General features: G+C 45.6%; 1 protein-coding gene across 4 annotated transcripts in view; it reads right to left on the bottom strand.

Annotated features, from left to right (window-relative positions):
* The window catches only part of KALRN (kalirin RhoGEF kinase), a 1310049-nt gene that overhangs the window by 746125 nt on the left and 547728 nt on the right, over positions 1–16196 (bottom strand). The gene's annotated exons all lie outside the window — the stretch shown is intronic.

Here is a 16196-nt window from a genome sequence, read left to right on the forward strand (position 1 = left end):
CTGGCTAATAAAGCTTTCTCCTTAAATTGTAAATTAGTGGTAATCTTCCCATCTGCCACAGATTTCTCCAATTTGTCCATTCTATTAGACTGTTGCTGAAGTTCCTCTTCAAAAGTTTTAAATTTACTATTAGTATTTTGTGTAGAAAGTACAATTTGGGAGCATACCTTGTGTAAAGTCTCCATAGCACTCCATAATGCCTCCATATCGATCACCGCTGGTTTAATCAGGGGAGCAGGGGTAGCTATTCCGGGGGACTCCACCAAGGGATCCGCCTCCACTTTCCCAGCCTCCCGCTGACTTCCAGATCCTCCGAAGCTCAATGCTGACTGCAAAGGAGTCAGCAAGCTGTAATTCCCATCCGAGGTCAGGGGTGAGACCTGCAGCGCCGCCAGAGACGTCAATTCTGGCGCTTCCTGTACGTCTGAGGGTGTCCCGACATCATCCCGGGACGCGGAGGTACTCCAGGCCCGAAAGGGCTAAGCGAAACATCGCCTTCCAAGACCGAGGTCTGCCCTCCTCGGTCAGCGGATACGCCCTCACCAACTGGAACGACATAAGATGTTATTGCCGCTTGTCGAGTCAATGAAGTGGAAGAGGAGGCAGGAAGCACACTCCTCTGCTTACCCCTGCGCTTAGGCATAACAGGTAAATTTCTTTGTAGAAAGTTGAAAAATTGCCGAACAGAGCAGGAGCCACCTAATAGTTCGACTCACTCCGACGCCATCTTGATTCCTCCCAGCCTACATTTCTGACGCCTGTTGACACAGACCACGATTCTAAAAATGGTACCACACTCTGAGTGACATATGGCTGGTGCTGTTTTTTCAAGCGCTGGCCAATTCTGCCGCCGTCTTGAGAATCCAAGTCTTTGTGGATATCTCAAAGAGTCACATATTCTCTAACTTAAGTGTACATATCATTAAAAAAAACATCAAGAAAAACAAATCGCCCATTTCTGGTTTTTTTATATTACCATCTTTAGACATAAAAAAGAAGCAGTAAGGTAAAATAAGTTAATTAATGTTAAACTCAATAAAACTTGCCAGAACCGAATAGTACTAGCTTCTCACTGAAAAGGATTAGGTCCCAATTCCTGCCCCATACTTTCTCTCTGTCATTTGGAAGCCAGATGCACCTGGGGACATATCTTAGAGGCAAGAAATCTCTGAAACATGTCCGCTTTATTGTCAGCTTTACACCTCTTTTATATCATTTTACATGAATCAGTGTTGTCAGCATGTGTCAGCATGTGACGTAAATACAAACCATATATGGACACAGGTCACATGAAACTTTAAAGAAATAACAAGCATTTTTACTATCTAAAGGCTGAAGTCCAGAGCCTTTTTCTTATCTAAAGCTGCTTGCAAATATGGCTTATGAAAACAATTGAATTCACTTCACAACAAGATAAGAACACATCTTTTCAAACATAAATGTCCTTGCAGTATTTCAGAGAAGGAAAAACAAACAGGGTCTGGTTTTCTTACAGCTTTAAACAGCATATGGAAAACTACAAGACGTGTCCCTTCACTCACCATATAAAAGCAAAGTCTAAGAAGAGACCATCACTCTTTTGTTAAGAAAGATACAAACAGATGAAAGAAAGATTAACTAAATTTTTAAGAATTCTGTGGGACTACGCATTACCAGTCGCACACAAAAAAAAAAAAAAGCAATAAGAAAACAACCAATCAAAAACAACAAGATATTCTCTCAGATAAAACCAAACAATATGAATAGAAAAAAAAAAAATCTGGAAAACACCTCCCAACATGGCAGACACATATATAGAGGCTCCTTCTTTAATAAAATGAACAAAACAAAACACAGTTTTCAAGCATAGCACTGATACAGAAATGAGTAATTTTTCTTGACGTTTTTAAATGAATAAGGGAGATATGTGCCTAATTTAGGCATAAGGATTTACACCACGTTTCAAAATGGCCGCTTCTTCAAGTTAGGCCCAGTTCCCGGCACTAAGTCCTAGTCTATAAACAACACCTAACTTTGAATGCCATTTATAAACTAGCATTAAGTGCTTTTTTTTTTGTGCCGATTTTTTAGAATCTAGTCCTTTATATACATAAAAAGTTTATAAAATTACCTGTCAGATGGGAAGAAGACTACTGGAATTTTTCTCTTCCTCCTTTCCCTCTTTAAACTTTCCCATTCCTAATAGCATGGCTGTGAATCCCAAGGGCTTTATGTTCTCTTAGCACTGCCGTTACTGCCAACTATAGTAATACAAGTAACCCCCACCTCTTCCTCCCCCACTCCTGCCATCATGTTTCTATGTTACTCAAACACAGATATCTCCGGCACACAGCAGACCCTAATCCAAGTTATCTGTGCTGCCAGGCATGTTGTTGAAGTGTGAACTATGAGGACAGGCCAGGGTGATTAGAATTCCACTAAACTCCCAACATCCATTTCCTGTTATGGTAGGTAATTGTTTAAACTTTACGTTCAAAGGTACAGTAGTCCTCTGGTGGCAGACTTCAAAATGCCCCAATAATGCAAAATTAGCACAGAGCAAAGCGTGACTTGAACTTTTAAATTTTAAAGACTCTCAGAATGAACTCAAAGCAGATGGCTTTGCAGAATGAACTTGTTTAATTCTGGAAAACCTAGGATAGACAGTTGAAGAATATGCAATGGCTCTTTTTTTTTGGGGGGGGGGGGCAAAATCTTTTAACCAATATAACTGGAGATGATCAAAAATTGGTTTTATTATCAACCACATTTCTGGGAAATTTAAAAGAGTTTGATTTTGCATGAAAGCACCGTGATAAAGTCAGTGGAGAAAACGGCATCTTACTATGGGAAGCACAAAGCGCAATTAGCATATCGTTATTTAAAAGACTGTGAATGGTTATTCTAAAGAGATCAGATTTACGTAGACTGCAGAGAGGTGTTTGCATATCACACTCAGGCTTATTTTCAGTGATCTTGACACTTCCAATCCCCATTTCACGTAGAACAGAGAGACTGAGATATCCAAGTCAGGATGTGCTCGGTTCTGGCAATATTTCAGAAAAGGGTCTGTCAACAGAGCAGGAGTCAACAACGAAGTGGGAACCAACAAAGTCTACAGTGAGGAATACGAAGGCAAACCAAAAACAAGGAAAACTGCGGACGGGCGTATAATGATGCATGCAAAGTTTATTATGACAATAGATAAAATGCGGTTAAAAACATCACCTAAAGGCACATAAACCAATGGGTCCATTCAGTCCGGGGGGGGGGAGGGGGGACTCAGGGAGGAGTATTTCAGCCCAGACTTGACTCAGTGAGAGAGAGGTCCCAGAGGAAGGGGAGGTGAAGAACAGACATCTGCTATATATACACTTGGCTGAGGTAAGCCAGAGTATTTGTCTATGTAGTGTGAGTCAAACTGTAAAGATATAAAGAGCGTTTTGTTCCTATGCCACAGAAATTCAAGACAGCCTGCCACACCAGGTTGTCTGTTACATAGGCGGTAAACAAAAGCCACTCACAAGAGTACCAAATAAACAGAACTAACAAATCATAACCATAAACCATCAATTATTGTTGTAATGTTGTTTTCCTGACTATAGTTCCATGCTCTTGAGATGTTCGTTCTGGCTCTCATAGTTGTATTTTCTATTGCATGTGTAATAAAAATATATATTTGTAAAAACCCATCAATTGGGAGTTGTGCGCATTCTATAACTAAGTGCATACAACTCGCACCATGCAACCCCCAAATGGGGGTGTGATTATGGGAGGGGCATGGATGAGTCAGGGGCATTCTCACAAGATGGGCACAGTGTTACAGAATCCAGGGGATTGTGTGCCAGGATTTACACTAGATTTCAATTGGCATAAATCCTCTCGACCAAAGTTGGGTGCGGAAATTGGGGCTAAGCGCTATTCTTTTTTTTTAATTGTCTTTATTAGCAATTGCAAAGGGAACAATGCTTTGGGCATCAGGCCATTGGGTTCTTGTATTGTGACCCTCTGCTGTTCCGGTTTTCCAGTATTGTTTTCTAAGCACTATTCTATACAGAACACTCATCTCGCCTAGCCAATCTACAGAAGGCGCCTAACTTAATTATTTAAAAAGCTTTATTGACGCCGAAAACAAGCTTAATTGGCTTACATTAAAATTAATTGGTTTGTAGGCACCTACAACTTTCAGGAAGGCGCCTGGTCCAAAAAGTGGGCGTGGTTATGGGCCGATCATGGGTTAATCTTGGGCATGTTTTCCACCTAGGCGCCTAAACTGGATGGCATTTAAGCCAAAAAAAACCCTGGCAAATATAGGGGACGTCTACAGTTTTGATGCCTACTGGCACCTAAGTCCAGTTTAGGCTAAGCGTGATTCCATAAACGGCGCCTAACTCATGACTGAGAGCACACTATGTGTCGCATTTCTTGGCGCCTATGTTTTAGGCATCATTTATAGAATCGGGGCCTGAGTGCTGATTTTCCCCGACACCTAATTTTCAATATGATTTACCAAATCAGGTCCTATATGCCCACTAGGGATTTGAGATCTGGTGGTAGAATTTTGTTAGCAGTACTAGCCAGGGACGGGGGGAATGGGGGGGGTGAAGTTGTGAGGCAAGAAAAAAGGGGGGAAGCATGACTCCTGTGTGAATAAATTATCAATGGGGGAGTCACATGAGCAGCAACCACCATTGTCCTTTTGGAGGGGGGTTGAAGACCCTCGTATGGGCACAGACATATAATTAATCTGTTGTTCTTACTAGGTTCCTGGTTTTACATTCCAGAAGAAACTAAAGACCTATCTCTTCGACACCACACACACCCAAGAAAATTGAGACGCGTGCCCAAATATCACCCTACCACCTCTATGGCGCCATATACACCTGACACTGGACTATAACGAACGATCTCTATCTCATAGCGACCCTCTTCAAACAGTATTAGCTCACTTGCCGCTATTTCTTAAAATGCTCTGTAATGTATCTTCTGTAGCATCCTTGCGCTGTGCTAAATTGTATTTTCTCTAAATTGCACTATAAGCCATGCTCTACCTCACAGCATCTCTTTTCAAACAGCACTAGCTCACCTAAGTTGGACTGTGCCCAGGGCAGGATTAACCAATAGGCCACGTAGGCATGTGCCTAGGGCCCGAAATGGTCAGGGGGGGGCCCGATGAAGTTGGGCATCAACATTGATTTTTCCAAACGGCAATGGGCCCCTCTAGCATCGATTGGCAACGCGGCCCCCCCCCCCCCCGATCGGCAACGCCCACCCCCCCATCAACGGACAAGCAAGCAATGCGGGTAAAAAAGGCAACGAGAACTGTAATTGCGCAAGCAGTGCTGCTTGCCCAAAGCTTCCCTCTGACGCAGCTTCCTGTTTCTGCCTGGGCGCATAGTGGGGTGGGACAGGGCACGAGGCCCAGTGAACTTGGGTGTCTAGGGGCCCTCAATGAATTAATCCTGCCCTGACTGTGCCCCCCTCATTAAGATTTCTGCAATGTACTTTCTATAGCTCCTTGTAGAGTACTAAAATGTATCTTTAAAAAAAAAAAATCTTTATTCATTTTTAAAGAAACTAAAACAGTGCTTATAGGAATACATACAAAAACAGTTATAAAAACAGCACTGATATTTTACAGAATTTTTCCTCCTAGAATTATTTTCTCCCCACTCCCTCCCTCTATTACAACACAGGCATGAAAACCAAATAATATTACTTGCATATTTCCCCACATCACAATCCCAAAATCATATCATAATCACCCTCCCCCACACCCCCTCCCTGGATGTGCAATTATAGCTAACAGGATAAGGTATATATATTCAAAGGTGTATATTCATTCATTACAAAATTTTGCCAACGGGTCCCAAAATTTCTTATATTGCCCTAATTGTATTGCCTGTATTTGTTCTAATTTATGTGTTTGACATAATTTAATCTTTCCCAATTTTTCCAGTTTTTTGTAATTAACCGTATGGCACCTTGAACCATTTTAGACAGAGTGACTCATAAATCTAGTTTAGATTTGACTTTTGTTTTACTGAAAACCATTTTGAATGACTAACATGGTGTGTAATGTTATCAATCTTGTAAATCTATATGTGTAAATGCTGCTAATTAACCACAGATCTCGCAATCTTGATTTAGTTTCAGTTAGGAACGGGAAATAAAGAACAGCGAATTAAGGAGGATGCCTCCCTTAAACCCTCCTCACATAGCTGGCCAAAACGAGCACTTTTAACCAACCAGAAAACAGCTTGATGCTGACACATTAGGTCACACACATGCAAGACGTCCCTTCTGAAACGAGAAATATGGTAACACAGTAAATGACGGCAGATAAAGACCTGAACAGTCCATCCAGTCTGCCCATAAGTTATACTCATTAAAAAAATACATGATTAGACTAACTTTTCTCTTCTTTGATATTTCTGGGCCATAGACTATGAAGTCTGGTATGGTCCAGGGTTCCAAATGCTGAAGTTGCCATCTAATCAAGCCATTGTGACATCACCGCTGAGGTTGGCTCTAAGGCATTGGTGGAATGAGACATTATGACATCACAATCTAAGCTCTGGAATGTTGCTACTCTTTGAGTTTCTGCCAGGTAACATAGTAACATAGTAAATGACGGCAGATAAAGACCTGAACAGTCCATCTAGTCTGTCCATTAGTTATACTCATTAAAAAATACATGATTAGATTAACTTGTCTCTTCTTTGATATTTCTGGACCGTAGACTGTAAAGTCTGGTATTGTCCTAGGTTCCAAATGCTGAAGTTGCCGTCCAAGCTCACTCCAACCTATCCAACCATCCCATTGTTTGCAGGACATCAACCGTAAAGTCTAGCCAGTGACATCCTCATGTTCCATATTCGTGGAATTCCCATTGATGCCCACCCCAGCCCATCCTACACCGAATCACCACATTTGGAACACAGCCCGTGCAGGTCTGTCCAATACCGGCCTAAGTTCTTTACTTCACATCCTTCACTTTCTAATTAGAGATCCTCTATTTTTATCCCCCGCTTTTTTGAATTCCATCACTGCTTTCCTCTCCACCACTTCCCTCGGGAGGGCATTCCAAGGGAAGTGGTGGAGAGAAAAGCAGTGATGGAATTCAAAAAAGTGTGGGATCTCTAATTAGAAAATGAAGCATGTAAAGTCTTGCCCAGGTCATGCTCAGAATACGTCACCTTGCAATTTCTATGTATTATGGACATGCATGTGTATGTTGAGTCCTTTGTAAAAAATTGTTGTTTACCCATTCAAATTCAGGGATTCCCATGTGTAAATCACAGAGATAATAATGCCCTCCCCCTGATTCTTTGTATATCCTTGCCATAGTTCCCTCTAAGCTGAGCAGGATGCCATGGATACCAGGAGGGGATAGTGCTTCAATATGTGTTTCAATTCCTAGGAACAGGCAGGTTCCCTGGAGCAGAGTTTGTCTGTCCTTCACTAACACAGCGCCATCCACTGGCAGACCTGTAGGTAGGGGGTTCCCACTCAGCTTAGAGTGAGCAGTGCCCTATATCCACTGATATTTTCGCAGCTAAGACTAAAGCCTGATTTACTAATAGCATCTAATATAATAAAACGCTAGGCCGCGCATGCGCACTTCCTATGCATGCGCCGGTCTTCCGTGAGCTGTAGCGACCCATAGGAAGTGCGCATGCGTGGCTTACGGTCTGGCCTGCTCCCTGTTGAAAGACGCAGCTCCCTTCCTGTAAGTTGGCCGTCCCTGCCGCCGTCATTCCCTTGCGCACCGTACTCTCTCCGCTCTCTCTCTTCCTCCCCCCCCTGAGGCGGATGTCGACCACGGTGGCCCGAGTTGGATGTTGGCCGCGGCGGCTCGAGTCAGATGTCAGCTGCGGCGGCTGCAGGCCGCAGCAGCCCAAACCCGGAAAGCATTTTAACATGGGGGGGAGGAAAATACTGCACAGGGAAGTGGGGTGGGAGGGAAATGCTGCAACACACGGAAATGGAGGGGCAGAAAAGGGGTTGATGGACAGGGGAAGAGGTGCTGATGAACAGGGAGGAGGGTCAGAAAAATGAAGACAGGCCTACTGCTGGACAGGGGGAGCAGGAAGGAGGTGATGATGGACAGGGGGAGGTAAAACAAAGGGAGAAGGGCTTCTGCTGGATAAGGTGAACAGTGATGGGGTGGTGGAGGACAAAGGGGAGGTTAAAGGAAGGGAGAATGGATAGGGGGAGCAAGCAAGGGGTGGTAGTGGACAGCCAAGGAAAAAAAAAAATGACAGACAGAAATACAGAAAGTGGCTAAGGAGAGAGAAAAAAAAATAAAGACAGACACACACACATATATTCTAGCACCCGTTAATGTAACAGGCTATAAAACTAGTTTATAAAATATTAGCTCCAACACACATATCTGCACCTAACTTTGGGTGTGAACATTTACACGTACCAAAGGCTGGTATAAATGTTTCTGCCCAACCAATGGCATTTAGATGCAGAAATTGTATGTATTTTATAACACGGAACCAAAATTCTTGGAACACCCTGACCCGCTCATGCCCCTCCCATGGCCATACCCCCTTGGGAGTGGCATGTGAGGAAAGTTAGGTGCATAGGTTATAGAATATTAGCATAGGGCACGTCCTTGTGTAACCCCAAAATAATGCCAATTAGCACTTCTTAAACTAATCTAATATAGATTCCACCAATAAGAGCCAGCCTCATCAGTGATGTCACAATGGCTTGATTGTCCTATACTTGGCTCACTTTTATTACATACTTGAGGGGGTGCTGAAGTTTCAAGTTTCAGGTTTATTTTTTATTTGATAAATCGCTTATTCAGATTTACTATGCGAGTTACAATAAAATAATAATAAACATACAACTGGACAGTTCTCAGCCCAACTAACCAACTTCCTGAAGTCTGAGCGTTATTTTGCCACATTGTTTCGGATCATTAACTTAACCATATCCACGTTATTCTCTTCTTGGTTGAGCTGAGAACTTTTCAGCATACCTTCATATCATCTAGCCCAGTGTTTTTCAACCTTTTTACACCTATGGACCGGCAGAAATATAAGAATTATTCTGCGGACCGGCATCGGTCCGTGGACCAGCGGCTGAAGAACACTGGGCTAAGTTGTGGGCCAGACCCCGCCCATCTCTACCCAATCTCCACCCCAGACCCCACCCCCATAATAGTACTAATTGCACCTTGCACGTCCCGTACCTCATCTGGAAGCCTTCCCGCTGACGTTGCAACGTCAGAGAGAAGGCTTACGGTTCAGGCGCAGTATGCCCGTAGGAGCCACTGCCCGTGGCTTTGTGCACTGAATCAGTTAGGAAGAGGGCGCTGGCTCAAATATAACGCCGCATCGATCGCACCATGGACCAGTGGTTGAAGAACACTGTTTTGGGCCTGATGCACGTGCTGGCCCTGTGGACCGGCAGGAAATTTCTGTGGACCGGCACTGGTCCATGGACCGGTGGTTGAAGAACACTGATCTAACAAACCCACTCTATGCCATACTGCTATCAAATGTTTTTGAATCTGACAAATCCAACGATGGCTGGTTTATTTTAAAGCAGGGGTGTCCAACTTTTTGGCTTCCCTGGGCCGCATTGGCCGAAAAAAATGTTTCTGGGGCCACACAAATGCGCAAACGCTGCAGCAAGACAGAGAAGACAGAGGAGGGAGCTGGCAAGATGGTAAACACCCGGGGGCAGCAGAGGAAAACACTGCATCGCCCTCGACCGGGGCCGTACAAAATACTTCACGGGGCCTCAGGTTGGACACCCCTGTTTTAAAGAGACCTTGTAGCACACCTTTTCAGATTTAGACACAGCATGCATTCTTTCATGCATTGACAGTAAAAGTATGTTCCAAGTCCAATAAAAGCAGAAAGAGGTCTCCCTAATTCACTCTACTCTTCTGTTTGGTGTGGAGTAAAATCTCATGAGTCAAGGCGATGGAGTGGGGAAGGGAGGTTAGGGAGCAAATGTGCTATTGATCAATCACAAGAAACAGTCAGCAGAGACCAGCATCTGGCTCGGCATTGTTTTCCCTACTCTAGCCAGCTCCATGGATATTTCAGCCCTAACCTACTAGCGCATGCACTGTTAAAACAGCGTGATCCCTGCCGCTGTGGTGTGTGATCCTTGGCCGTGTTCCATTTTAGAACCCAGTGGCAGGGAACATTCTGGCCACTCCCCTTCTCCCTCCCTCCCTCACCAACCGGAAGCGCAGGCAAGCTCTCTCCCTGCCCGCGTCCTCGTCAGGGAACACACCTCCCGCCCTCGCTCACTGCTACCACTGCCGCCACCGCTGATGATCCTCCTCTTCAGAGCAGCCTACGATCGTGGCCTGCTTTAAAAAACCTCGCAGGCCGCTCTCCAACCTCAGTAGCACATTCCCTCTGACGCACGGTATCGCGTCAGACGGAACGTGCTACCGAGTTGGAGAGTGGCCTGCGGGGTTCACTAAAGCCGGCCACCACGATCGCAGGCTGCTTTGAAGAGGAGCAGGCCAGAAGACGCAGGGATGGAGGAAGGGAAAGAAGGGGATCAATACAGGGGGCCATGGAGAGATAGGGAGAGTGAAAGGGTGCTACTTTGGGGGGGAGGTGTGCTGGGGACAGACAGCTTTGCTCTGGGGGAAGACAGAAGGGGCCATGGAGAGACAGGGAAAGGGGGCTGCTTTGGGGGGAGGGGTATGCTTGGGGCAAACAGTTTTGCTCTGGGGGAAGACAAAAGGGGCCATGGAGAGACAGGGAGCGGGAAAGGGGGCTACTTGGGGGGAGGGGTGTGATGGGGGAGACAAAAGGTGCCATGGAGAGATAGGGAGAGGGAAAGGGGGCTGCTTTGGGGGGTAGGTGTGCTGGGGACAGACAGCTTTGCTCTGGGGGGAAGACAGAAGAGGGCCATGGAGAGACAGTTAGGGAGAGGGAAAGAGGGCTTCTTGGGGGGGAGGTGTGTGCTGGGGGCAGACAGCTTTGTTCGGGGGGGGAGGGGAGGGGGGGAGACAGAAGGACACAGACAGCGGCCAAGGAGAGAGAGATAAAGAAACAAAGACAGACAGACACATCTATTCTAGCACTTGTTAATGTAATGGACTTAAAGACTAGAATTATCCATAATATTCCGAGTACAGCTCACCAGCACAGAGGCTATGGTTTTTATTTTTTAGTATTTAATCCACAAGACTGCATGTAGGACCTATAGGGACCCCTGAAGAAGACAATAGTGTTGAAACACGGACCGTGTTGGGTCCAATTGTTTCCAGTGGTTCAGGCCCTAGACATTTTTATGTGGATCATTTATTTCTTCTAACAAAGTCTTCATCTTGACCATCAACTCTCCACAGGTTTTTGGTTTTATGCCCCATGACAAACCTTAACAATTGTGTAACTAATACAAGAAAAGGCGGAACACAGAAGTACAGTCCTTTTTTTCTGAAATTGCTGCGACTGTGACGACTTTTCCAGCCTCCCATTTCTCCCTGCCTGCCTCCCTCCATTGACCCAACGTGTGAACCACTTGGAAATTTGATGGACCCACAGACGGTCTGGTGCCAGGTCTGCATTTAGCAGAAACACTTTCAAATTTCTCATGGATATCTCTCATAACACCCTCCCCCCCAAACAAAACACACACTAAAGCTTAGCACTGGTGTTCATCAACGTTACTAAGCTAAAGAAAACCAACCTCTAAACATTAAGAACATGAGTTTGAAATTACAGAAGGATATGTTTATATTCTGTGGGGTGGAAGTCAAATCAAAGACAACTTAAAGCTCTAATAAGCTTTAATTGCTCAGGATTATCCTACACATATCCCCTCCCCCCCCTCCCAAATCTGTCACCCCCCTCACTAGCATAAATTAGTGCGGTTGCTGTGTTAGACCACTTTAAAGATAATAAATAGAAATTTTGAAAAAAAGAAAAGAAAATAAGATGAGGCTGTTTTCATTTGACTATCTTAATTCATTTTTTGGCTAGCTTTCTAAGGCCAGAACTTTCTTTCTCAGGTCAGGACAATAGGAACAAAAGATGACAATACAGTACTCCCCTGAAATTCCTGGGGCTTCCGTTCCAGGAGCACCCGCGAATTTCATAAAACCGCAAATGCGGTTTAGGAGCGGATCAGAGGCGGCGGGTGTTAAAAAAAACCAATTTTTAGGCTGGCAGGTGGTTTGGCTGTGCAGAAGGCTGATTGGCTGATGGGGGAAGAGGAGGAGGAATTGGCTGTGCAGAAATCTGATTGGCTGACTAGGGGGGAGAGGAGGAGGAATCAGCTGTGCAGAAGGCTGATTGGCTGACTGGGTTGGGGGGGGGGAGAGGAGGAGGAATCGACGGCTGTGCAGAAAGCTGATTCGCGGACTCAGTCATTCCCTGTATTTTCTGACCGGAAGAGGCAGTCAGAAAATACCGTGAATGACTGAGTCCGCGATTCGTGAACTGTGAATTTGCTGGGGTCTACTGTTTATCAAAATGTATAAGTGAAACATAAAAGCATTTCAATGACAGTCTCAAGGGGAGGGTGTGTGTGGAAACGGAGAGATGGATGATTGATCAGAAGATGACAAAGCAGTATAATTTTATAGCTTATCGTGATAGGAAACCTTTCTCGTTGGTGTCAAAATTATTTATCATTTTAACTGTAAAGGTTTTACATTATCTGGTTGGTATAAAATTTCCTCTGAGGGGAGAAGTTATCAAAGCGGGCTGCCTTTCAGATGGGTTATTATACCGTAAGTTGTGCTATTTCAGTATCGGGTCTCATTGGGACCTGTGCTAAAACAGCGTGACCTCTAAAATAACCTGTCTCAACAGAAACCCATGTTGATAACTGCTCCCCTGTGCAGTCTGAGGACACACTTCAGAAGAGGCAACTCATTCACTGCAACCTCTGGGATAATGGTTTTCTGGATGGAATTAGCATTCAAAAAAAAAAAAATCCAAAAGGAGAACAGAGAATCACTACGTGACAAAGCATGACAGATAAAAAGTCCCGAATATGTGACCATGATTCAGCAGTTATCCACCGAAACATGGCCCCATATCGAGTCTTTTTATCTGTCAGTATTTTGCTAATAAAGGAATGTGCTCCACGTTTCACATCTGTGTGCTGGAAGTCTTTTGGGCCCCCCTTACGTTTGCGGTTTTATGGAATTAGCAGTCACTAGGAGGCCTTTGACCCCAGGGACCATTTGCTCCTCTTACCTGATACTCAACAAAATGCAATCCAGTCCCCTTAGGAGGGGGGATTCATGAAAGGGCGTTACATATTTTAGGACAAAAAACGTAACAGGGGATATACATACGTATAACTTGGAGCTGGTGTATGTGCACCTGTAATCTGGAGAACTGCACACAAGTAAGAATGCCATAAATTACATAAGAACACTTAGGCTCGGATTCTCTAAATGGTGCCGTTTACAGAATCACACCTCTAAGCAAAGGTAGGCACTGGAAATGCAAGGTCTACATTTCTGGTGCCCACCTTTGACGAGAATCGCGCCTCCAGGGGCGCATAAGAACATAAGAATTGCCGCTGCTGGGTCAGACCAGTGGTCCATCATGCCCAGCAAACTGCTCACGCGGCAGCCCTCTGGTCAAAGACCAGCGCCCTAACTGAAACTAGTCCCACCAGCGTACGTTCTTGTTCAACAGGAACTTGTCTAATTTTGTCTTGAATCCCTGGAGGGTGTTTTCCCCTATAACAGCCTCCAGAAGAGCGGTCCAGTTTTTCACCACTCTCTGGGTGAAGAAGAACTTCCTTACATTTGTACGGAATCTATCTCCTTTCAACTTTAGAGAGTGCCCTCTTGTTCTCCCTACCTTGGAGAGGGTGAACAACCTGTCCTGATCTACTAAGTCTATCCCCTTCAGTACCTTGAATGTTTCGATCATGTCCCCTCTCAATCTCCTCTGCTCGAGGGAGAAGAGGCCCAGTTTCTCTAATCTTTTGCTGTACGGCAGCTTCTCCAGCCCCTTAACCATCTTAGTCGCTCTTCTCTGGACCCTTTCGAGTAGTACCGTGTCCTTCTTCATGTACGGCGACCAGTGCTAGACGCAGTACTCCAGGTGAGGGCGCACCATGGCCCGGTACAGCGGCATGAACTTCTCTGATCTGTTCTTGATCCCCCTTCTTTATGATTCCTAGCATTCTGTTCGCCCTTTTCGCTGCTGCCACACATTGCGTTGACGGCTTCATCGACTTGTCGATCAGAACTCCCAAGTCCCTTTCCTGGGAGGTCTCTCCGAGTACCGTCTCGGACATCCTGTATTCGTGCATGAGATTTTTGTTACCGACATGCATCACTTTACACTTATCCACGTTGAACCTCATCTGCCCATGTCGATGCTCATTCCTCGAGCCTGATTATGTCACATTGCAGATCTTCGCACCTAATGCCACTTCTGGTATTAGCCATGCGTACGGTAGCATCAGGCGCCGGAGGCGTGATTCTGGCACCGTTTCCTCAGGCACCATTAAACACCTGGAATCTCTTTTAAAAGAACTCTTAAATGGCATTCTCCTCTTAACTTAGGCACCGATAGGATACCTACTGGCACCCAAATTAAAGCGCCATTTATAGAATATGGGCCTTAACGCATGCAAATATAATCACTTTTTTAGTTCTGTTCTCTGGACTTCATCTTTTGCTGCATAGTTTTTTGGCTCATTCTACAGCACGCTTATCTCTTCGCTCTCATCTGACCAACATCTTATGTGTGTGCCTTCTCTGTATTCCTTGATGTACACAGAAAATTTGTCATTTTCAGTAATGGCGCCAGTTCTCTGGAACTCTCTTCCTATTTATCTTCGTGAAGAAAAATAATTTATTACATTTAAGCCCAATTAAAGGCATTTTATTTCTCTCAAGCATTTATAGGGTTTCTTGGGGGGGAAGTTATATTATTATGGGTTCCCCTTTTTTTCTTTTCCTTAATTTCCCATTGCAAATTGTATTGTAATTTATCCTTTAATTGTAACAGAGTTTGTTTTCTATTGTTTTATTTCTCCACTAGTCTTTAAGCCCGTTACATTAACGGGTGCTAGAATATATGTCTGTCTGTCTTCAGCACACACCTCCCCCCCAAATGTCTCTCCATGGCCCTCTTCTCTCTTCCCCCCCCCCCAGAGCAAAGCTGTCTGTCCACAGCACACCTCCCCCCCAAAGCAGCCCCCTTTCCCTATCTCTCCATGGCCCCTTCTGTCTCCCCCCAGCATACCCCTCCCCCCAAAGCAGCCCCCTTTCCCTCTCCCACTGACTCTCTATCTGGCCACCTTTCTCTGTCTGTCTTTCTGTCCCTCTCCCTGCCCCTGTGTCTTTCTTTCTTTCTGTCATTTTCCCCCAGTTCCCTGTGCAGCAGCATTTCCATCCCACTTCCCTATGCAGCAGCAAAAGCATTTACCTCCTATCCCCCCCCCCTTTCCTGTGCAGAAGCAGTAGCAGCATTTTCCCCCACCCCACCCCCCTTTCCCTTCTCTTCCCTTCTTTTCCATGCTCCGTTCGGCCCCTCCCCCTTTTTTTACTGCCGTTGTCGATCCGGCCTGCTCCTGACCCTCCCACCGCCGACAAACCTCGGGGCTCCTGCCGCGTAGGCAGCACTTTAAACACGCTGCTTCGCGGCCTTCTACTGCCGTTTTCCTCTGCCGCGTCTGTCTCTGATGATGTCATCAGAGACGCGGCAGAGGAAATCGGTAGAGAAGGGCGCGAAGCAGCGTATTTATAGTGCTGCCTACGCCACTGGAGCCGGGAGGCGACGGAGAGGGCAGGGGGTGCTAGCAGCCGGCAGCCGCCGCTCCACAGATGGAGAGCAGGGAAGGGCCCGCATGCGCACTTGTCTTGCCTCGCATGAGGCCAGACCGTAAGCCACAAATGCGCACTTCCTATGGGTCGCTACAGCTCACGGAAAACTGGCGCACGCATAGGAAGTGCGCATGCGCAGCTTACCGTTTTATTATATTAGATTTTATATTCATCATAAACCATTTAGATTTGCGGTATATTAAATAGATTGAATTTGAAACTAGAGAGTTGCGCAGGGACAGAAATCCCACCCATCCTCGCCTGTCCCCGCCAGGATCCTCTCCGTCCCCACCCATCCCCGCCAGGATCCTCTCCGTCCCCACCTGTCCCCGCCAGGATCCTCTCCGTCCCCACCTGTCCCCGCCAGGATCCTCTCCGTCCCCACCTGTCCCCGTCAGGATCCTCTCCGTCCCCA

The sequence above is a fragment of the Geotrypetes seraphini genome, chromosome 5 (genome assembly GCF_902459505.1).
Source record: "Geotrypetes seraphini chromosome 5, aGeoSer1.1, whole genome shotgun sequence".
In the NCBI taxonomy this organism is placed as follows: Eukaryota; Metazoa; Chordata; class Amphibia; order Gymnophiona; family Dermophiidae; genus Geotrypetes; species Geotrypetes seraphini.